The following is a 25,384-nucleotide window of genomic DNA, read 5'->3' as shown; positions in this document are numbered from 1 at the left end:
AGACATGTCCTTTTTTAGGTTTTGTCCCTCAGATTAGTGTCAGCTAAATGAATAATACATAAAGAGAAAGACAAAAAGAAAACGCTTTTATATTTCATAGCAAAAATAATTACTTGAGTATGGGCTAACGACTATATTGTATTGTACAATCCTTACACTGCTTCATCTTGTATTCCTTGCTTCCCTAAATAGTTGTTTTTTGACAGAATAATGTCCGGTTGTAATTTCTTGTAACAAATGATAGAATTTTTGGGCGTAATAATGTCCTGTCTTTTAACCTATCACCTCGACACCGCGGGGTGGGACTATTTTCAGTCCGGCCATTACTTTGAATCAAACCGGTGTTTAAACCTTTAAACCTGAAATGGGTCCTTTCAAGGCAAGACCATGTTTTGCATAAGGAGACGTGAGAGAGGTTGAGATGCTACAATCAAATCATGTCATGACCACTGCACCACGCTCACATGCACTAGCTCTCCAGCACGCCGCCATGGCAACCAGAAACACATGGCATGCTTCGTTTGGTTTTGGTGCAAGGCAGTACCACCCTCCCACCGGCTTCCACTTCACTCCACCCAACCCCAGCCAGGGAGGAAGTAGGGATATTGGCTGTGCACGTCTATCTACTGCACCTGTTAACCGCCCGGCAACCGGCCGTGCACTCAGTCTGAGGTGAGGTATCAGAGGAGGGCAACGAGGGCAAAGCTTGTTAAAAGTTCATCCCTTTTGCTTGGCTTGTAACAGGTTGTGTGTCTGGGTGTAGGTCTGTATCAACAGGGTTTTTAGTTTCATGAGACTCAGTATGTCGACTAAGAGGTGGGGCTCAGTGGCAAAGCCGAACGGGAGTTGCAACATAACTGCTCAACTCTAACTTGATCCTTACTAAAATGATGAATCTGCCCCTGAGCTTGTCTGACTGATTGTACAGTTAAAAAGATAGAAGAGGCAGAAGTTATATTACTGGTATAACAGGTGGACGGTCTGTCTGATATTTTGCCCCATCTTTCCCAGGTCATTATATTGTGGATCAAAGAACGATGCTGGTTAAACCAAGACCTATTTGGTCATCTCAAAATGTGTTTGGTTTGGTTAGTTGCAAGAAATATTGGTCTCTATTAAATATTTGCGGGATTTATACACTGAGTGTACAAAACATTAGGAACACTTTCCTAATATTGAGTTGCACCCCCCTTTGCCCTCAGAACAGCCTCCTGTTGGGGCTTGGACTCTACAAGGTGTCGAAAGCGTTCCACAGGGATGCTGGCCCATGTTGACTCCAATGCGTCCCACAGTTGTGTCAAGTTGACTGGATGTCCTTTGGGTGGAGGACCATTGTTGATACACACGGTTGAGCGTGTAAAACCCAGCAGTGTTGCAGTTCTTGACACACTCAAACCGGTGCACCTGGCACCTACTACCATACCCCATTCAAATGACACTTAAAGCCTTTGTGTTGCCCATTCACCCTCTGAATTTTTTATTTTACCTTTATTTAACATGGCAAGCCAGTTAAGAACAAATTCTTATTAACAATGACGGGTTACCCCGGCCAAACCCGGATGACGCTGGGCCAATTGTGCGCCGCCCTAAGGGACTCCCAAACACGGCCGGATGTGATGCAGTCAGGATTCGAACCAGGTACTGTAGTGACACCTCTTGCACTGAGAGCCCCAATGGCACACATACACAGTCCATGTCTCAAGGCTTAAACATCCTTCTTTAACCTCTCCTCCCCTTTATCTACACTGATTGAAGTGGATTTAACAAGTGACATCAATAAGGGATCATAGCTTTCCCCTGGATTCACCTGGTCAGTATATGTCATGGAAAGAGCAGGTGTTCATGTTTTGTACACTGTGTATGTCAAAGGCTGTAAAATATGTGCATATTTTCAGTTTCAGTCAACTGTTTGACCCAGACATGACCTCCTGACATTTGACTATTAACATTGATATCGAAGTGAAAGCAAAAGGACATGTGCAACCATGGGCTGCATCTGCATGTTGGCAGGAATAGAAAAAAAGTCCGATTCTAGTCATTATTTTAACTTTCTAGTGGGGTGGCTGGCTGCAATATATGTTAAAATATTATGCTCTGTTTGTCCTCAGTTTCATCTTGTAATATTGCTGGAAAAAGTACACAATCGGTTATTACTGTACCTGGCACCAAATGGTACAGTACTGCTTGTTTAACGGAATTCCAAATAATTTGACCCTGCCGTCTCTAAGCAGGCCTAATTATGGCAACCTACTTATACAAATATGTGACCGTAAAATAAAACAACAAAACGATGCATTTATTAACATGTCATAACAACTGATGTAGGCTGCAAGCTGCTCTGTCCTAAACAAATAACCCTGCCCCTGTGCCTATACACCATCCTCTCCAAATCGAAGCCCTAAATCCACTATCAGAGTGTGTAGCCTAATCAGTACCAACGCAGACGTCTTCATCTGCTTCGACATCCGTCGCGGAGTCATTTATCACACCGCGACGCAACTCATGGATGCCCCTTAAATTATTACCCATATAGTGCTAGATATACATACTGATTGGACGCAGCAGGGGGAACACTGGGTCTTTACATCGACTGACTGCGAGGGGGAGACGCTCCATCGCGCGCAGGACAACAATATCTATCTAGACCCGGAGACCTCTCCATTCTTTTGAAAATACAAAATAGCCACCTTGCTTGTACCGTTGGCGGTCGGAAGAGTGTGAGAGAGAGCCTTTCTTTCCCTCTTTTTGTCACGTCAAGGAGACGTGAAGTTTACGGAGGCAGTGGTTCTCCCGGCGCAGATAGGCTACAACAATCGTAACTCGATCTCCCCCTGTTTTGTGTCGTCTGTGGTTGGTAGGGTCCTCAGTAGTTACACATGTGTGGTTGTCACTGCTGGACCGTGTCATGCTCGAATCCTCTGCTTCTTTCACTGCGCTGTCCTCTACTGTTGAGTGATCAGACAGTCTTCACTGTTGTTCTAGGGCAGTGAATACCTGTCAACACCCCGTCGGCGACATTGGTATGTTTTATATTTCCATTGAAGCTACGGGACTATCCTATCGTTTTGAAATAGCTGGAGTGAGAGTTGTGTTTGCCAGAACCTTTGTTTTGCCACCGACTATTCCATTCAGAGAACAGCGACGCATTCCCTAGAAGTTGGAGCATCGTTTGGTGAAGTTTTGACACACCGGTACTGAACAACAATGGGATTCTAATCGGACAAATCCACACCAGGTAGGGCCCTAAACTGTACTGTCCTGTTGTCATTTATTTATTTTAATATTGTCCAAATGATAAACACATTTATTAGCCGGGTATTGGTATGGCTAGTGTTTACTTCCTGTCAGAGTTGTTGATAAATTACGCGCCGTTCGTGTTTTACAAGCGCTTGACATGAAAGGTGCCATAGGAATATCCCATTTCATATTTTGAGGTACCGTCCGTAGCGTAGATGTCTGTTGTGTATTGTGAAACTTCTGAACTACTTTGATCAGAATAAACTGGCATATGTGCATGTTATTTGATTACGCATTGTTGGACACATTAAAATAGTTCATCTGCACACGTGCTTAAAATAAGCACCACAAATATATATATATAAATTGCCTTTTGATTGCGTACAGCTGAAGGCCTACAGTAATTTTATTTTGTATTTAATCCATCCACACAACTATATGTCAGTTATTAAAAAATATATATATATTTAGTTCTCTGACATTGTTGCTATTTCGCAAACTTGGCAGACATCGCTGCCATTTATGAGTGCCATTGTTGTTGCTCATTAGTCCTTTAACCTTTCTGCCAGTGTTAGTTTGTATCAGGTGCTCTTTGGCGCACAGGTCGATAATCAGACAAATGCATAAAATGGAAAAAATAATACATCGTTGTCTTCCTTCTCTACAAAGGCATCAAATACATGATATGTTGCTCCACTGTATTATTAATACACTGTATTATTACGGTTTATATGGGGACCTTTCAAAACACATAACAGTACACTGTAAAGCTTTCCGTTTGTCATAATTTCTGGGCATACGGTGTTGGTTATCAATAACGTGTGTTGGTTTATTATAAGGGACTGGCTTCGTCCCTTCACTGGCTCCTTAAAGCTGTAGCCTGACAGATTTAACCCCATATAAGTAGTCTTAGGGCTCTATTCAATGTGTATCGCTGAAGCGTTACAGATTGCAGATATAAATATGAAAGTAATTTACATTGAGCCAAATATGCCGCGTTTACCGTGAATGCAGTCTCTGCGACCGCGGGAACATTGCCTTTAATTTTCAATTGCGCTATAAAGCGGCTCTTCAGCGTTTCGGATTGAATATAGACCCTAGTCTTTATCCAACGGGATGCCAACAATGCGATATAATAGTATACGCTACCGGTATACCAAAATATTTCAAAAGCTTCCAGGTCACATTAATTTTAAAAAGGACTATGAATCATGTCGTTGTCCCTTAGATAGATATGGTGCAGAGTGTGTAGTGTGTGATTTGGCTGACTTCTTTGCCCTGTGCCCTTCTTTTCCCCGGAGGCACTGAGCCTGCGGGTCCCTTTAGCCTACAGCAGAAGTAAAATGTTCCGTAATTCACATTCATTTGAATGTAACCCCCAGGTTAGGCTATTTTAAGATATGGGGTGGAACATTGTTTAAGGGTTTATATTGGTTAAAGAAACAGCAGGCCTGTAACAATGATTTATTAGACCGTCACTTTATTAAACACCAGTTTAAATGTGTAATGCTGTCAAACATTTTGTAGTTATTTCAGTACATAGACTGTTTTCAGTTTTTCTTAAAGGTCAGCACTATCACTTTACAGTTAGAGATTATTTCATTGAAAAGGTGCATAAGGTTCTGTTGCATCTTGTTCTCAGAATCAGCACACCACCTTTACTCAGTATTATTATTGATTTATTATTGACTGTATGTTTTGTTTATTCCATGTGTAACTCCGTGTTGTTGTATGTGTCGAACTGCTACGCTTTATCTTGGCCAGATCGCAATTGTAAATGAGAACTTGTTCTCAACTAGCCTACCTGGTTAAATAAAGGTGAAATAAAATAAATTTAAAAAGTAGAAATAGGGACACACACACACTAGTATTTTCCATTAAAACATTTCATATAATTCAACATAACATAATTCAATATTTTTTTCAAACATTGTAAAATTAGATTGCACTCTTATAATTTTTTTAATGTATTTTTTTAATAAACCATTTATAGCGGTTGACTCCAGTAGGTTCAGACCAGTGCCCTCTAAACAGCCTGGACATGGTGCAGACAGCCAGTGTAGGTAAAAAGAGCCAAGGTATCTCCATGTTCTGTAATGAGACTGAAGATAGAGGCCGACGAAAGATTCCTGGATCCTCCTAAATAGGCCTTTGTTTAAACAGGGACTGGGCCATATAGAGTTTAACCAGGCTATAATCTGGCACTGCATAGAGAGATTTGATACACAGCTAAACTATTATAGTTCAGTCTTGTGTGTTTCTCGGAGAGAGAAAGCGGACAGATATTTGTTCTGTTCTGTTCAAGCTGTCTCTCATTTTCACTCAGGTATTGTACATCTTTTGTGGTATTTTTACTCTATTTTTCAAATTATTGTGCTCACTTTCATTGTGCGAGGAAGTTTTATGTTATTTTTGATAGCCTAACCTTGAAGACCGGCAGGCTCCCTGCCGGTCTTCTGAGCAGGCACAGGGAGCCTGCCGGTCTTCTGAGCAGGCACAGGGAGCCTGCCGGTCTTCTGAGCAGGCACAGGGAGCCTGCCGGTCTTCTGAGCAGGCACAGGGAGCCTGCCGGTCTTCTGAGCAGGCACAGGGAGCCTGCCGGTCTTCTGAGCAGGCACAGGGAGCCTGCCGGTCTTCTGAGCAGGCACAGGGAGCCTGCCGGTCTTCTGAGCAGGCACAGGGAGCCTGCCGGTCTTCTGAGCAGGCACAGGGAGCCTGCCGGTCTTCTGAGCAGGCACAGGGAGCCTGCTGGTCTTCTGAGCAGGCACAGGGAGCCTGCTGGTCTTCTGAGCAGGCATAGGGCTGTTGTTGGGCAGACAACTGTGTTGTCGTACAGTGTAAACACATCTGTTTGGTTTAGTGTAGTCTATGTCCAGCCTACATAACGTATGGCACTGGCATCCACATACAGATGTGTCCTCTAGATGTGTCCTCTAGATGCCTGCTGTATGTCATTTGATCTTGTGACCCTTCAGTTATATACCTGAAATTGCAAAGGGGAACTGTTGCAAAGGGGAACTGTATGATTAGGCTAGGTAATCAAGAACCATAATGAAAGATATTTAATTGCCTTTTAGTGAGGAAATTGCTGTATTTAAATTCCCGCCCTAAACAATAACCTTTAATACCAATATTTTGAAGGTAATAAGAAAACACCAAAAGTTAGTTTGTGAAAAACGAAAAAAATACATTTATATTATTTAGGTCTAGATTTGAGGATCGGAACATTATGTATTTGACACACCTTCTTTGCAGAAGGCATTGTCTTTATGAAACGCCCCAGGTAGGCCTAATTCAGAGGGTGAGGTGGGGTGGAGCGGGGTGAGGTGGGGTGGAGCGGGGTGAGGTGGGGTGGAGCGGGGTGTGGTGGGGTGGAGCGGGGTGAGGGGGGGTGGAGCGGGTGAGATGGGGTGGGTTGGAGCGGGGTGAGGTGGGGTGGAGCGGGGTGAGATGGGGTGGAGCGGGTGAGGTGGGGTGGAGCGGGGTGAGGTGAGGTGGGGTGGGGCGGGGTGGGGTGGAGCGGGTGAGGTGGGGTGGAACGGGGTGAGGTGAGGTGGGGTGGAGCGGGTGGGGTGGGGTGGGATGGAGTGCAGTCGTAATCAATTTCTGACGTAGTTCGGTGCACTAGGGGACGTTGATCTCCCATGTCCCCCCCAAAAAATCTGATTTTATTAGTTCAGATTAACTCTCAAATGATTGATGGGATCACTTTGGAGATCTGAGGTTTCATTTGTTACTCATACGTAGCCAGTGATTTTTTAAAAACCCTCTGACAGGGCCTTTGGTGGCGGTGGTGCGGGGTACTTTAGATGGAGAGAAGGCATCATTTGTTACTATAACGATGTTAATAAAGTCCCGTTTGGCCGCCGTGATCCTCACTCTAAATCCATACCCAGGTGTGACCGGTTGAAAGACGGTTGCCACTTGTCATTCTGATCGCATCAGCGGTGTGTGTTCTTATTCAGAGGAGTAGGTGTTACTTCCCTGTGTGCACCAGATGGTTCATTCTGTGTAAATATAGCCTCTAATTCATTTTTCAGTGACATATTGAAGTGTTAATTCTGTCAAATGTGCCTACGCTTCATTAATACTATCAGATCAATGCCGTTTGAACAGAAAACCCAGTCCTTCACATCAGAGGCTTGCCAAACGATAGGGCAAGAGAGAGACGTAGAGGCCTGGAGAATGCCTCCTCTCCTTAGACAGACGGTGGCCATGGTATAGCAACCAGGAAAACTGAAGCGAGGCCAAGGTAGAGCGACAGATGTATAGAAGAGCAGGGAGTAAGGGAATAGCCACCAAGGGCATGCACAAGGCTGATTCACCAGCAGCTTGTTAAGTGTGGTGCGTGAGCAGTGCAGCAGAGGAGAGGAGCGGCGGCACCAAGCGCCACACTCTGCCTGGAATAGCGTGTTTCATTGGAGCAGGGCTCATTGCAGCCCAGCCATGCTGAAACGGGGGAGGGTCGGGGGTGAGGAGGAGGGGAGAGAGGGAGGGAGGGAGGAGGAGATGGGGGTAGAGGAGAGGCTCCCTTGCGCCACGGGCAAGCAGTGCACACCAGCCCCAGCCAAGCTCCCGAGCAGCTCCCAGCTCACTGAGTTGAGTGTACTTGTGAAGTGGTGGCGTGGTGGGACGAGGAAAGGTAAAGGGAGGACAGCTCCTCTGTCTGTCTGGGACTTTGTCAATCACAACATATCACAGGGAGAGATTGGAGAGAGGAAAGGTGAATGTTTGTGATTTATTTAATACACACAGACACACACACCCCTCCCCCCCACACACAAACACTTCCTCCCCCCACACACACAAAAACTCCCCGACACACCCCCCCCCCACTCTTCGAGGGAGGCGATTTGTTATGATAGCAGCATGTGAACCTTAATGAAAGGCAGCTGTGTGTGGGGATGTTATTCTGGCCCAGTGAACCCCCCCCCCCCCCCCACACACACACACACTCTCCTCAATACACCTGCTAAAACACTCAGGCTGTGTTGATGCATTAATGTATTGCTCTGTTGCCAGTCCGATGGCGATGGCTGCTGATGCAATGAACAGCACTGCAGAGAGTCAATGTATTATTAGAGTGGAAACCCCTCTGCATGTCTCTGTAATGATGCACACGCGATGCACAAGCATAAACACACGCACGCACGCACGCACGTACGCACACACACACACACACACACACACACACACACACACACACACACACACACACACACACACACACACACACACACACACACACACACACACACACACACACACACACACACACACAAGCATCCAGACCCCTTTGTATGTTTTCTATTTTATTTTCCCTTTTGAAAAACATGTTCTCTCTCTCACTCCGCCTCTCTTTATAGAAGGTGAAGGTGCAGAGTACTTCAAAGGGATTAACGCACACACACACACACACACACACACACACACACACACACACTGCTTACACACTATTTAAGCTTAGAGTGGTTTTATTGGCTTTATCGTTTTTCCCCGTGTCCAACTCCAACCACCTTCAGATATATTTTGCCTTTCCTAACATCAGCCAATTGTCTTTCCCTATGAACCTCACTAAAATATGAATGGACTCCTCCCTTTCCAGGCACTAGGCTTTGACGGCATTATGTCAGCGTCTAAAATTATGATGGATTTCTTTGTTGTTGTTGCCATCTCTGGTACATGTAGGCCCACTGTAAACTCACGTTGTTTCACAATATCTCAAAATGTAGGATCATTTATTGGGGGCTCTGGTACATGTAGGCTCACTGTAAACACACGTTGTTTCATAATATCTAAAAATGTAGGATCATTTATTGGGGGCTCTGGTACATGTAGGCCCACTGTAAACTCACGTTGTTTCACAATATCTCAAAATGTAGGATCATTTATTGGGGGCTCTGGTACATGTAGGCCCACTGTAAACACACGTTGTTTCACAATATCTCAAAATGTAGGATCATTTATTGGGGGCTCTGGTACATGTAGGCCCACTGTAAACACACGTTGTTTCATAATATCTCAAAATGTAGGATCATTTATTGGGGGCTCTGGTACATGTAGGCCCACTGTTAACACACGTTGTTTCATAATATCTCAAAATGTAGGATCATTTATTGGGGGCTCTGGTACATGTAGGCCCACTGTAAACACACGTTGTTTCATAATATCTCAAAATGTAGGATCATTTATTGGGGGCTCTGGTACATGTAGGCCCACTGTAAACACACGTTGTTTCATAATATCTCAAAATGTAGGATCATTTATTGGGGGCTCTGGTACATGTAGGCCCCACTGTAAACTCACGTTGTTTCATAATATCTAAAAATGTAGGATCATTTATTGGGGGCTCTGGTACATGTAGGCCCACTGTAAACACACGTTGTTTCATAATATCTCAAAATGTAGGATCATTTATTGGGGGCTCTGGTACATGTAGGCCCCACTGTAAACTCACGTTGTTTCATAATATCTAAAAATGTAGGATCATTTATTTGGGGCTCTGGTACATGTAGGCCCACTGTAAACACACGTTGTTTCATAATATCTCAAAATGTAGGATCATTTATTGGGGGCTCTGGTACATGTAGGCCCCACTGTAAACTCACGTTGTTTCATAATATCTAAAAATGTAGGATCATTTATTTGGGGCTCTGGTACATGTAGGCCCCACTGTAAACTGGTTGTTTCACTGTGGACTTATGTGGTTGGTTGGACAAAGATAGTTTTACAAGACCTTTTATGTGTAAAATATGGTTCTAAATATACGATTCTTCCAGATGTTTGCCGAATCTCTTGTGTTAGATGGAACCATATGGTTTGATGTGAAATGAAAATGTGGTCCGTGAACTGACAATGAATAGAGATCTGGAGGTGTGAAAGTGTGTTTGGTGTGAAAACAAAAATAAAAGATGTACTCTTTCCGTTGGCTCGACAATGCTCAATCCCGCTCACTCTGTCCCTGAATTTGATGGTGTTTGGAACACAACATCCTGGTTCACCCTTGCAGAATGCCTGCTTTGGTGCTTACTTTTATGCTAACAAAGTGTTGCAAAATGCTATTTTCAGGTAACAACCTGCTTAAAAATATTTAAAAATCCAATTTCATAAATCACTTTTTCAATACAAACTCATTGATGAAAAAGCTGTAACAGAATATTAGACATGCTATACAGCTCTTAATAAGACACTACGTATTGACATATTATGTCAGTGGACCATCCACGCACCACCAGCCAATGACCATATTGAAACACATTAAAGGAACGCTCAATTGAAGTTGAGACATTGACCCTCGGCAGTGAGCGGTCTATGCCAGTTACTTGCTGTGATGGGGATGTAATGAAGTGTGTGTGTGTGTGTGAGTGTGTGTCTGGACGCCAGTGGGGGCAGGATGGGGCTGCCCGAATCCGACCCCCTGATCATTTGTCCTGAACCTTCCCCGCTTTCCTTCCTTCACACAAGTCACGTCTCACCTCCGGCTCTCCACACGTCTCACCTCCGGCTCTCCACACGCCTCACCTCCGGCTCTCCACACGCCTCACCTCCGGCTCTCCACACGCCTCACCTCCGGCTCTCCACACGCCTCACCTCCGGCTCTCCACACGTCTCACCTCCGGCTCTCCACACGCCTCACCTCCGGCTCTCCACACGCCTCACCTCCGGCTCTCCACACGCCTCACCTCCGGCTCTCCACACGCCTCACCTCCGGCTCTCCACACGCCTCACCTCCGGCTCTCCACACGCCTCACCTCCGGCTCTCCACACGTCTCACCTCCGGCTCTCCACACGTCTCACCTCCGGCTCTCCACACGCCTCACCTCCGGCTCTCCACACGCCTCACCTCCGGCTCTCCACACGCCTCACCTCCGGCTCTCCACACGCCTCACCTCCGGCTCTCCACACGACTCACCTCCGGCTCTACACACGACTCACCTCCGGCTCTCCACACGTCTCACCTCCGGCTCTCCACACGCCTCACCTCCGGCTCTCCACACGCCTCACCTCCGGCTCTCTACACGTCTCACCTCCGGCTCTCCACACGTCTCACCTCCAGCTCCCCATACTTCCTCCAGCTGGGGAGAGATGATGTATGCCTTTAAACATTGTATGCATTGTGTGTCGCTCCACTGGGTGTGTGTGTGTCGCTCCACTGGGTGTGTGTGTGTATCGCTCCACTGTGTGTGTGTGTGTGTATCGCTCCACTCTGTGTGTGTGTGTATCACTCCACTGTGTGTGTGTGTATCGCTCCACTGTGTGTGTGTGTGTGTGTGTGTATCGCTCCACTGTGTGTGTGTGTGTGTGTGTGTGTGTGTGTGTGTGTGTGTGTGTGTGTCCCTCCACTGCTCTGTTGCTCCAGGGTTGGTGATGAGTTGTGGCTGCCAAATGGGCCAACACACCGTTCTGGTCTCCTGGTTGTGTGTGCGTTCATGAGTATCATCCGTGAGAGAGCGCGAGTTCCGCCAATATTAATTGACCCTCCAGCGTCAAGCAGAACATGTACCATTCCCCAGCTGTTGCATTTATTAATCCCAACGGTTAAAGATGTACGACATGTACACCCTTTACTCAAAGATCTAGTGGTGTATCTCTCCCGAGTGTCTGAGATGTACAGTAAGATAAACAATAATCAGAATAATAATAATAATTGAAAAATGCAAAGGAATTTCTTATTTTTTTGTGTTATGGTTGAAGTGGTGTTTCTTTGTCAGCTTTGTCTGTGTTCTAAAGAACTGGTATGGCTTTGCTAGTATGGCTTTTTAGACCTCCTAATGATTGGCTTCTGTATTTTCGTGACGGACGTTTCCTCATAGCACAGTATTTTAACTGTGCTTTCCTCACACCGCCCTGCTCCATTCGCTTACCATGCTCCCACGTAACCATTTCTGATTGGCTGCTGGTGTGCTGCCTGCCCAATATTCCGTCAGGCGTGTAGGATACGTCAGCTTAACACCATATGACCTAGCCCCTATTCTGCCTTACCTGTTTAAAATGTGGGCGCTGCTCGTTCACAGAGGAACCCTGCTGATCAACATGTGTACAGTCACAGGAGTACTGTACTGAATATGAGTAGCCTACAGTCACAGGAGTACTGTACTGAATATGAGTAGCCTACAGTCACAGGAGTACTGTACTGAATATGAGTAGCCTACAGTCACAGGAGTACTGTACTGAATATGAGTAGCCTACAGTCACAGGAGTACTGTACTGAATATGAGTAGCCTACAGTCACAGGAGTACTGTACTGAATATGAGTAGCCTACAGTCACAGGAGTACTGTACTGAATATGAGTAGCCTACAGTCACAGGAGTACTGTACTGAATATAAGTAGGCTACAGTCACAGGAGTACTGCACTGAATATGAGTAGCATACAGTCACAGGAGTACTGTACTGAATATGAGTAGCCTACAATCACAGGAGTACTGTACTGAATATGAGTAGCCTACAATTACAGGAGTACTGTACTGAATATGAGTAGTCTACAATCACAGGAGTACTGTACTGAATATGAGTAGCCTACAGTCACAGGAGTACTGTACTGAATATGAGTAGCCTACAGTCACAGGAGTACTGTACTGAATATGAGTAGCCTACAGTCACAGGAGTACTGCACTGAATATGAGTAGCCTACAGTCACAGGAGTACTGTACTGAATATGAGTAGCCTACAGTCACAGGAGTACTGTACTGAATATGAGTAGCCTACAGTCACAGGAGTACTGTACTGAATATGAGTAGCCTACAGTCACAGGAGTACTGTACTGAATATGAGTAGCCTACAGTCACAGGAGTACTGTACTGAATATGAGTAGCCTACAGTCACAGGAGTACTGTACTGAATATGAGTAGCCTACAGTCACAGGAGTACTGTACTGAATATGAGTAGCCTACAGTCACAGGAGTACTGTACTGAATATGAGTAGCCTACAGTCACAGGAGTACTGTACTGAATATAAGTAGGCTACAGTCACAGGAGTACTGCACTGAATATGAGTAGCATACAGTCACAGGAGTACTGTACTGAATATGAGTAGCCTACAATCACAGGAGTACTGCACTGAATATGAGTAGCCTACAATTACAGGAGTACTGTACTGAATATGAGTAGTCTACAATCACAGGAGTACTGTACTGAATATGAGTAGCCTACAGTCACAGGAGTACTGTACTGAATATGAGTAGCCTACAGTCACAGGAGTACTGTACTGAATATGAGTAGTCTACAGTCACAGGAGTACTGCACTGAATATGAGTAGCCTACTGTCACAGGAGTACTGTACTGAATATGAGTAGCCTACAGTCACAGGAGTACTGTACTGAATATGAGTAGCCTACAGTCACAGGAGTACTGTACTGAATATGAGTAGCCTACAGTCACAGGAGTACTGTACTGAATATGAGTAGCCTACAGTCACAGGAGTACTGTACTGAATATGAGTAGCCTACAGTCACAGGAGTACTGTACTGAATATGAGTAGCCTACAGTCACAGGAGTACTGTACTGAATATGAGTAGCCTACAGTCACAGGAGTACTGTACTGAATATGAGTAGCCTACAGTCACAGGAGTACTGTACTGAATATGAGTAGCCTACAGTCACAGGAGTACTGTACTGAATATGAGTAGCCTACAGTCACAGGAGTACTGTACTGAATATAAGTAGGCTACAGTCACAGGAGTACTGCACTGAATATGAGTAGCATACAGTCACAGGAGTACTGTACTGAATATGAGTAGCCTACAATTACAGGAGTACTGCACTGAATATGAGTAGCCTACAGTCACAGGAGTACTGTACTCAATATGAGTAGCCTACAGTCACAGGAGTACTGCACTGAATATGAGTAGCCTACAGTCACAGGAGTACTGTACTGAATATGAGTAGCCTACAGTCACAGGAGTACTGTACTGAATATGAGTAGCCTACAGTCACAGGAGTACTGTACTGAATATGAGTAGCCTACAGTCACAGGAGTACTGTACTGAATATAAGTAGGCTACAGTCACAGGAGTACTGCACTGAATATGAGTAGCATACAGTCACAGGAGTACTGTACTGAATATGAGTAGCCTACAATCACAGGAGTACTGTACTGAATATGAGTAGCCTACAATTACAGGAGTACTGCACTGAATATGAGTAGCCTACAGTCACAGGAGTACTGTACTCAATATGAGTAGCCTACAGTCACAGGAGTACTGCACTGAATATGAGTAGCCTACAGTCACAGGAGTACTGTACTGAATATGAGTAGCCTACAGTCACAGGAGTACTGTACTGAATATGAGTAGCCTACAGTCACAGGAGTACTGTACTGAATATGAGTAGCCTACAGTCACAGGAGTACTGTACTGAATATAAGTAGGCTACAGTCACAGGAGTACTGCACTGAATATGAGTAGCATACAGTCACAGGAGTACTGTACTGAATATGAGTAGCCTACAATCACAGGAGTACTGTACTGAATATGAGTAGCCTACAATTACAGGAGTACTGCACTGAATATGAGTAGCCTACAGTCACAGGAGTACTGTACTCAATATGAGTAGCCTACAGTCACAGGAGTACTGCACTGAATATGAGTAGCCTACAGTCACAGGAGTACTGTACTGAATATGAGTAGCCTACAGTCACAGGAGTACTGTACTGAATATGAGTAGCCTACAGTCACAGGAGTACTGTACTGAATATGAGTAGCCTACAGTCACAGGAGTACTGTACTGAATATGAGTAGCCTACAGTCACAGGAGTACTGTACTGAATATGAGTAGCCTACAGTCAGAGGAGTACTGTACTGAATATGAGTAGCCTACAGTCACAGGAGTACTGTACTAAATATGAGTAGCCTACAGTCACAGGAGTACTGTACTGAATATGAGTAGCCTACAGTCACAGGAGTACTGTATATGAAAAAGCTATGTGTGAGTGACTGATTAAAAAACGCTTTGGACAAGAGCTCAGCTTGAAGGTAATGAAGTGATTATTCTCTCTGTAATTTGAATGTAATGTTTTAGTTTCAGACACCAGATAGACTGCGTGTTCTTTGATATATGGTGTTATTGATTTGAATGTGTTCAGGTAGGCTAGAAGAATTGACAACAATACCGTATTTAAAAATAGTCTGAGAAATTCCTCTGACATTCAGTAATTGAAAATGGCGATTTCCCTTCCAGCATGGCTGATATTACAGTGGTCTTGTGGAGACATGATGCTTTGAAGCGCAGCTTCTCTTGTTTATGCCTGCTTTTAATCTCTCTTAACTCTACCTTTTCTTTCCACAGCAGAGATATGTTTGACCTGTGTGTTTTCATCTGTGTTGTGTTTCCCTCCTTCAAATCTGAATGACCGCTGCAGTAAATAAACGGTTGGTCACAAATATGAACCGTGTTTCCCCCCCATGGCTTTCTTACGGGGGGGGGGGGGGGGGGGGGGGGGGTAGTTCACAGAACGGTGAAGCAGACTTGTTTCTCTTGTTTGGATCAAGCTATCATTCTTCTCTTTTCTTTGTGGCTGAGCCTGGGTCTGATTCAGCCATTCAGTTCAGTGAGAGCCAGGGCCGGAGCTGAGGCTAACCCACCCTACGCTTTTTGGAGAGAGATCAACATTCCTACAAAGTCCAGCTTTGTGAGCAGAATGAGTAGAGTAGACTGAGACTGAGACGCTGTGGCCTCTTAAAGCCGAGCCCGCCAGCCAGCCAGCCAGCCCGCCAGCCAGCCAGCCAGCCCGCCAGCCAGCCAGCCCGCCAGCCAGCCCGCCAGCCAGCCAGCCAGCCAGCCAGCCAGGGACAGATATGTTCATTACAGCGTCAACAGACTGGGGGGATCTCCCCCCTCTCTTTCTGACGTGCACACAGACACACAGACACAGTCAAACACACACACGCACACACACACACACACACACACACACACACACACACACACACACACACACACACACAGCACACACACACACACACACACACACACACACACACACACACACACACACACACACACACACACACACACACACACACACAGACACAGTCAAACACACACACACGCACAGACACAGTCAAACACACACACACGCACACACACACACACACACACGCACACACACACACACACACACACACAGACACAGTCAAACACACACACACGCACACACACACACGCACACAGTCAAACACACACGCACACACACACACACACACACACGCACACGCACACAGTCAAACACGCACACACACACACACACACACACACACACACACACACACACACACACACACACACACACACACACACACACACACACACGCTATCCAGCCTGCATGTTTCTAGTGATGGGGGTGATACAGTTACATATTGGAAAATAATATATTGTATCGTTTTTGCAATATTGCAATATTATTTTTGCGGTAGTCGGCTGTACCTGCACCAAAATTACAGTATTTTTCCTTCATGACTTGTTTTCCATCTTCTTTTTAAATAGTGAACCGACATGTTTTCAGCACTTTTATTTCCCTGACTGATCCAAACTAATTTTCTCATGGTCTCTCTTGTCTCTCTGCAGCAGACACATAGTGAGCAATACGTTTGAAACAGCGAATGGTAATAAATATCGTATCCTGATAGTATTGTACCGTGAGAGCCCTGACGATTCCAAGCCCTACATGTTTCCTCAAGTGCTCCTTTCCTGTCGTTGTTATAACGACCGACCACTACAGTTGAGTGATCATGGCAGGTGTAATTAGAGGGAGTATCCCAAATTGCACCCTATTCCCGATGTAGAGCACTACTTTTCACTATAGGGCCCACAGGAGTGCACTACTGTATATAGGTACTAGGGTGCCATTTAGGACCTAGAGAGAAGGATGTGATCCTTTGCTCTCGTTGAGAATTAGTTGTTTATACATCTTCTTGGATTGGGTTGGTTTTTTAGCAATTACAGAGAAAATGGTTTGAAAATATTTATTTCGCTATTGTGTTTTGACTAGATTTGTGTAGTTAGGCTACATTTCAATTATTTTGCTCGGCTGTTTTGGAGAGTGTGCATGGATTAAATTAATTAATCTGTTTTTATCAAAAAAAAGATTGATATATTTTATATAAAAAATAGGCCTACTGCATGCATACTGTTTTGATCTCTGTTGCAATCTTTGTTTTACAATTTGTAGTTTGCGGTAATTCATTATCGTTATTATTATTGAGAAAACTCCAGAACTGTTTATATGGGTTCACATGAGCCCAGGTTTGCTAATGGCAATGGGAGCCATTTTTGGAGAGCTTTCATTTACGTGTGTTTGACTTCAGTTTATGGGCGCTTTCAGTTGGAATTCAACATCCCACACATTTTATCCGTTTAGAATTTTCTGCAGCACCACAAAGATACAGAATTGCACTCTTCCTCAAGTCTAGATGGGGTGGATTGGCACGCAGGTATCATGTTATGTCTGTGGTCAATGGTTTGGAAATGGGAATGAGGCTTTGCTTCTGATTGATCATAGGCAAATCAAATGTCACCTGGCTCGGAGTGGTGTGCTTCTCAAGTACTGAATTTGGCAAGGAGATTCTGCTGCTGTCGGTGAAAGAGGATGTGTGTGTGGTGTGTGTGTGTGTGTGTGTGGTGTGTGTGTGTGTGTGTGTGTGTGTGTGTGTGTGTGTGTGTGTGTGTGTGTGTGTGTGTGTGTGTGTGTGTGTGTGTGTGTGTGTGTGGATAAGAAGGGAAATAGAAAACGAAATGAAAGACACTTGAAAGAAATAATGAAGGTTATTGAAATGGAGTGTAATACATCTTGCATATTGAGCCTCGCTACTTGTTAAATTGACAGGCCCTAACCAGAAACACATTTGCCTGATGGATGATTTGCGGCCGTCTAATGGCTACAAGCACTTGAAAAATGAAAACATCGACCCATCCGCTCCTCAAGTTTTCCATAGTCTTAATGAGAACGAGTGGTAAGGAAAGAGAGAAAGAGGTGGAAGGGGGAAATGAAAAAATAAACTCTGGCAGCTAGGCTAACTCTGGCAGCTAGGCTAACTCTGGCAGCTAGGCTAACTTTGGCAGCTAGGCTAACTCTGGCAGCTAGGCCACCTCTCAGCTAGGCTAACTCTGGCAGCTAGGCTAACTCTGGCATCTAGGCCACCTCTCAGCTAGGCTAACTCTGGCAGCTAGGCTAACTCTGGCAGCTAGGCTAACTCTGGCATCTAGGCTAACTCTGGCATCTAGGCTAACTCTGGCAGCTAGGCTAACTCTGGCAGCTAGGCCACCTCTCAGCTAGGCTAACTTTGGTAGCTAGGCTACAGGTGTGTTTCAGTTAAACTTGAAATGTTGGACAGGTCTCCCAGTGGTATAATATAATAACACACGGGTGGGGAAGTGTATTTTTCATAACCATACCTCCTTATCCCACCAATTCAGATGGGAAATATGAAAAATACACCTTCCCCAACCATGTGTTCTTTATATTACACCACTGGGAGACCTGTAGGGTTTTCGATACAGACCCAAGTAATTGTATATATTGTCTCAATGTCCATTTGATCAACAAAATTGCAACAACAAAAAAATACCCACCATTTTCTATTAATTTGATGGTAGCTTTGGGCGTTTAGGCTAGATACGAGGTAAGGGAGGGGAAATCATTGGAAGGATATGACCCTTAAGTTTGATTATAAACACCGTTTTTTTGTCTTTTAAAATAAATTTAGAAGTGACTTTAATAAAACAGAAAATGTTGTCTATGCACAACGGTATGGGAATTAGTTTTAAAGCCCGCTGCTTGTTTCATTCCCACAGAAAGTGTGATCAAACAATGGTTCCAAATCCCCTGGAATTGACTGTGTTGGTTTTGCGGAACATTTTTCTCTGTGTGTTCACAGTGGTTTTAATCTCCATGTCAAACACTTTGGTAAAGCTGGGGGGGGTGTGTCCTTGAATGGTCACAGGTTTACACAGGTTGTCTAGTGTGGGACATCTCACACATTTCACAGACACATATCCTACAGTAGATTGTGGTTTACACCTTGTCATAGTCCTGGGCCTGTATTTGCTTTGAGATGGCCTACTAGAATATTCTACAGTGTGTCTTAAGATATTATTATAGACCTAGGCTTATTCATTTTGATATCTCCCATTCTGTGGCCTTTACTTACTGCCATTCCCTGCGGAATGAATGCCTGACTGTTCTTACTGCCACATGTATCTTCCAGTTGATTGGCTCGGAGCAGAGGAGGGATCAGTTGATTGGCTCGGAGCAGCAGTGGACAGATTGAGTGAGTGTGAAAGGCATAATGGTGTTTATGGAGAGATAGGCGACATGAGAGAAAGAGATGTTGAGAGAGGGAAGTAGGGAGAGAGAGGGAGAGAAAGAGAGCTGGGTGATATGCAGAGAGAGAGAGAGAGAGAGAAAGCGATGTTGAGAGAGGGAAGTAGGGAGAGAGAGGGAGGGAAAGAGAGAGATAGGTGATATGCAGAGAGAGACAGCTAGGGAGAGGGTGTTGAGAGAGAGAGGGAGAGTAGAGCTCCTGACCAGGCTGAATGTCACACACCTCGCCCCTTCTGTCTCGCCCACCTCTCAACCCGGCTGTCTGCCCGCTGCACACATGACATGCTGTGTTCGTGCCACCCTGTTAATTAATCTGTACTATCTCAGAGCAGAGCCCGGCACCACAGTCTGTTCTCTCTCTACACAGCTCTATGTCTCTATTTATCTCTCTCTATCGCTCTTGCTCCCTTTCTCTCTCGTGCCATCTCTCTATTTCTCTCTCTCCATCTATACCCCCCCCCCCCTCCCCCCTCCTCCCGCCTTACCTGTCCATCTTCCCCTCTTGGCCCACTACTTTGGCTGAGGCCACTGGGAAAGCAGTAATGGCAGCTGCTGCATCATATCAGGTGTGTGTTTGTATGTAATTGTGTGTGTGTGCTTGTCTCTAAAGTGTGTGTTGTGTGTGGCGGTGTGTATTGCCTACCAGAGACTCGTTTTTGTCTGCCCAAATTACCCCTGGTAGAGGTGTCATGGCAGCTTCCTGTACAACCATTATCCCAGCATGCTCTCCATTACCTGCTCCAAAGTATGCTGCACACACACACGTTTCCCTACTCAAAATCTAGCCAAGAGAGAGTGATGACTGTATAACCCCCCCCCCCCCCAATCACGGTAGGAGATAATTTGATCTGGCAGGCGTCAGGCAGAGAGAGAAAGGACAGGAAGTACAAACTGCATCACGGTGGCTAGTGGGTCGCTCCCGCTCATCATGGCTGCCGGCTGAGCGAACGGAAGTGAAGGACAATGTTTTTCTATTTTATTATTGGCATGCGACAGATTTGCATTCTCCCACAAAGTGTATTCCAATGCAATTAAGACTGCGAGATGGAGGTGGTGCTGCAGGCTAGGTCAAGTGGTGTGTGTGTGTGTGTGTGTGTGTGTGTGTGTGTGTGTGTGTGTGTGTGTGTGTGTGTGTGTGTGTGTGTGTGTGTGTGTGTGTGTGTGTGTGTGTGTGTGTGTGTGTGTGTGTGTGTGTGTGTGTGTGTACCTCAGTGATGTGGTGTCCACCTGTCCACCGTCGCCTGCTGCTCAGAGACAGTTTGACTTTTGGTCTCCTCTAACAAGGGTACAGTAGGGGATTGGCTGTCGAGTGTCAATATCTTCTGGTCATACTTTCTTCTAAAACTGTCTAGATTGTGGATTTAAGCAAGAAAATGGTCATGTTTCATCATCTTTACATAGACAGGTTGTTGTTTTTTATACAGCATCACAGGGGTATTACCTCATGGCTTTTCTTATAGCTGTGAGTGTGTGTGCATAGATCCATACACTGTGTTTGTGTGAGGTCATAATGATGACACCTCATGATGAAATGGTGTTGAAAGCTCCCTTGGTGTGTGTGTGTGTGTGTGTGTGTGTGTGTGTGTGTGTGTGTGTGTGTGTGTGTGTGTGTGTGTGTGTGTGTGTGTGTGTGTGTGTGTGTGTGTGTGTGTGTGTGTGTGTGTGTGTGTTCTCTGAATGTCACTGTAGCTGATATTCTGACTTGGCCTGTAAGGTTTCAGTGGGGTGGAAACATTGGGACTCTCTGCTCTCTCACAGAGGGCCGTTGTGGCTTCGGTAAGCTTTCAACACCATTTCATCATTAAGTGTCTCTTCCTTTGGGTCCAAGCATCTCGTCACTCTCTAGTCTCTCCAGACCTTCTTGGCTCACGCATGGATTCCTCTTCTCTTCCCTGGCCTCGTTGACTGGATCCCAAATGTCATCCTATTCCCTACATAGTGCACTACTTTTGGCCCTATAGGCTCTGCGCAAAAGTAGATCTCACTGTTGACATGGTGACAGCAGATGCATAAGCTACAGGTGCTGGTTCTCTCTCTCTCTCTCTCTCTCTCTCTCTTCCTCCTCTCTCTCCTCTCTCTCTCTCTCCTCTCTCTCTCTCTCTCTCTCTCTCTCATCTCTCGCCTCTCTCCTCTCCCGTCTCTCCTCTCCCTCTCTCTCTCGCTCTCCTCAGTCCTCTCTCTCCTCCCTCTCTCCTCTCTCTCTCTCTCTCTCCTCTCTCTCCTCGCTCTCTCTCACTCTTCCTCAACTCTCTCATCTCGTCTCTCTCTCTCGTCTCTCCTCTCTCTCCTCTCTCTCTCTCTCTCTCTCCCCTCTCCTCTCCTCTCCTCTCCTCTCTCGCTCTCTCCTCTCTCTCCTCTCTCTCCTCTCTCTCTCTCTCTCTCTCTCTCTCTCTCCTCTCTCTCTCCTCTCTCCCTCTCTCTCTCTCCTCTCCTCTCCCTCTCTCTCTCCTCTCTCTCTCCTCGCCCCTCTCTCTCCTCCCTCTCCCCTCTCCTTTCCTCTCTATCTTTCTCCTCTCCTCTCCTCTCCTCACCTCACCTCTCCTCTCCTCTCCTCTCCTCACCTCACCTCACCTCACCTCTCCTCACCTCTCCTCTCCTCTCCTCTCTATCTCTCTCCTCTCCTCTCCTCTCTCTCTCCTCTCCCCTCTCTCCTCTCTCTCCTCTCTCCTCTCTCGTCTCTCTCTCTCTCTCTCTCCTCTCCCCTCTCCTCTCTCTCCCTTCTCTCCTCTCTCCTCTCCTCTCCTCTCCTCTCTCCTCTCCCCTCTCTCCTCTCTCTCCCCTCTCCTCTCTCCTCTCTCCTCTCTCTCCCTCTCCTCTCTCTCTCCTCTCTCTCCTCTCTCCTCTCTCCTCTCATCTCTCCTCTCTCTCTCTCCTCTCCTCTCTCTCTCCTCTCCTCTCCTCTCTCTCTCCTCTCTCCTCTCTCTCCTCTCTCCTCTCCTCTCCTCCTCTCTCTCTCCTCTCCTCTCTCTCTCCTCTCCTCTCCTCTCTCTCTCCTCTCTCTCTCCTCTCTCCTCTCCTCTCTCTCTCCTCTCTCTCTCCTCTCTCCTCTCTCTCCTCTCTCCTCTCCTCTCCTCCTCTCTCTCTCCTCTCCTCTCTCTCTCCTCTCCTCCTCTCTCTCCTCCTCTCCTCTCCTCTCCTCTCCTCTCCTCTCCTCTCCTCTCCTCTCCTCTCTCTCTCCTCTCTCCCCTCTCCCCTCTCTCTCCTCTCTCTCTCTCAGGTATTTCTGGAGAAAAAGAGAATATAAATAACCCCCGTTGTCTTTTCCTAAGTGTCCAAAACCGTCACTAATTCCACAGAAGAGTATATGATTATTGTTCATTTTCTTCCACACTTCTAAATTGCCCATAAATGAAATGTTACCAACCATGGTGAGTGAGGAAGACAAGGTTTTAGTGACGTCTCTAAAGTAGAAAGTTACTCCTGTAAAATGTTCAGATATAGCCTGATTTAAACACTGCAGTAATCAGTACAAATTGTAAGTATTTCTTGTACTTGTGACTTCAATTGATCAGGTTCATTATTTTTGATAATACTACTAATTTGAAAAAGTGGAAGAGAAGGAAACATTTTTTATTTATTTAAGTGGCCCTGCCTCTAGGTACATTTGAACTAAGAGTTATTACAGCCCTACTGTAAATACAGGTGTTATTTTGTGCTAACCCAAACCCTCATATGAAGTTTCCCTCAATATTATATGACCTACTTCTTGCTCTTTGTTTGTCTTCCCTCTCAATGACCTTTTGATTGGAGACCGTAACGTTGGGTAGCAACCAAACCCGCCGTGCAGATGATGTATGTTGTTGTCTCTTGTACCGTGAAACAGTCCCACGGCGCTTTAAAATAGTGTTGACATCCACATTTTTCGGGTTTGTTTTGGCTTGTCTTTTTTCAACCTTCTGTCCCATGTGGAAGCACTGACATTTCCAACAAAATAAGCCACAGAACACTTGAGCTCCCTGCGTTGGCAATTACGGGAGTGGCTGTCACATCAGACACACACACACACACACACACACACACACACACACACACACACACACACACACACACACACACACACACACACACACACACACGTCTCATCCATACCTGTTTAGTTTAGTCTCTACTCTCGCTCCTTTGTAAATAGTTGACTAATCCTCTGTTTATGTCATCCATATACAATCTCTCCTCTGCTTAGTGTCCTCCACTTCTAAACACATTAGTGTCTTTAAACACATTAGCCTTGTGCATTAAACACTTTACTCATGTAGCCTTACTCAAATCCATTTTACTTAGTGGACACACTTACTACTACTTACAGGCTCACATGTCATCTGCACATCCCGTGGACCACCCATGGTACATAATCATTCATCTGCATCTTTGGCCCTGGACGCTGCTCTGCCACTGCATTCTGGGTGACCGAGTGTCCCTCACCTAAAGTGAGTTTACAGTAAGCAGCCGGGCCCCACCACTCCGGATGTCTCCTTCTGCTCACACACACAGGGAGGTCAAGTGGCTGTTTCATCCTTCCGCTCTTCCCCTCGCTGTCTTTTCGGATCCCTCACTGTCCCTACTCTGCCAAGCCTTTCCAAATGGATGTACTCCATTATCAAAATTCAATTTCTACTCCTATCGCCGGGCGCACGCACACACGCATACACACACACACACACACACACACACACACACACACACACACACACACACACACACACACACACACGGTAGTACATTAGATGAATCCACGCCCTCCTCCCCGCTCACCTCATCAGCATCTGTTGTGGGAGAGCAAACAGCCGTAATTGTGTTAAGAGAGGAACGACCAGTGCATGACAAACGAGCGAAGGAGAGCTCCCACGGAGCAGAGCCCAGAGGCGCGACGTTGCGCCAGCAGACTAACTTTGGCACCTTGAGGCAGGCACTAGTGCAGGCAAGCAGCCACAAACACATCACTCTGCACATTACCTCATCGTAACCCTACCGTTTATGATTGATTACCTTATGAGGTAAACGGATGATTGATTCTGCCCCAGACTTTCTGTTTTAGTCATAAGGAAGTATTCTCCAGGTGGTTTAAGGCCCAATGTTGGGTTCTGAAACTCAGTTCCTTTGAAGATTCGCCAGGTTTACGGTACCATCTTTCTTTCTCTTGAGATCATCAGATCACAGTGTAATAGCTGTCTCCCCCCCCCCGGAAAAAAAAAAGACACCCAAAGTTTATTTCCTTCATTCCTTCACAGAGGTGGGACGGAGGCAAGCCCAAGGGCGTCGTATAGGCCTATCATACTATAGAAAAGTGTAGGAGAGAGTACAGAATCCGCATCCCAAATGGCACTCTATTACCTATTTAGTGCACTAGTAGTGACTAGTAGTGCACTTTGTAGGGAATAGGGTGCCATTTGGGACACATCTGGAGCATCCACCCGTTACATTTACATTTTTTTTTACATTTTAGTCATTTAGCAGACGCTCTTATCCAGAGCGACTTACAGTAGTGAATGCATACATTTCATACAATTTCATACATTTTTTTTCTGTGCTGGCCCCCCGTGGGAATCGAACCCATAACCCTGGTGTTGCAAACACCATGCTCTACCAACTGAGCTACAGGGAAGGCTGTTGAGTGTTAATCTTCTCTCTGCCTATGATTTCCTGTTGGATTCACTGGTCTCCCAGGTATTTATTCAAGGGTATTTATCCTATAATGCTGTAGAGTAATGGTCCTGCTTTCACCCTAATTTCATTTGAGGACATCCAATAAATGTTTTAGCCAGAAGTCTCCTCTTTTAAACACTCGGCGGGGCAGTCTATCTATCTCAACAGATGCATAAGCTACAGGTGCTG

General features: G+C 45.6%; 1 protein-coding gene across 10 annotated transcripts in view; it reads left to right on the top strand.

Annotated features, from left to right (window-relative positions):
• The first annotated feature begins 2,649 nt into the window (after positions 1-2,649).
• Positions 2,650-25,384, top strand: part of LOC106610060 (teneurin-3) — a 447,182-nt gene continuing 424,447 nt past the window's right edge. For 4 of the 10 annotated variants that reach the window (XM_014209189.3, XM_082978412.1, XM_014209184.3 and 1 more), the window contains exon 1: positions 2,652-3,235. The gene's annotated coding sequence lies outside the window, so the exon portion shown is untranslated. Of the gene's footprint in view, positions 3,236-25,384 lie in introns of all 10 variants that reach the window. The other 6 variants (XM_082978415.1, XM_014209185.3, XM_014209190.3 and 3 more) reach the window with 4 other exon arrangements.

This window comes from Salmo salar, chromosome 08 (genome assembly GCF_965601325.2).
Source record: "Salmo salar chromosome 08, fSalSal1, whole genome shotgun sequence".
NCBI classification, from domain to species: Eukaryota; Metazoa; Chordata; class Actinopteri; order Salmoniformes; family Salmonidae; genus Salmo; species Salmo salar.
The sequence above is the reverse complement of the archived record's forward strand: the minus strand, read 5'-3'. Positions and strand labels throughout refer to the sequence as shown.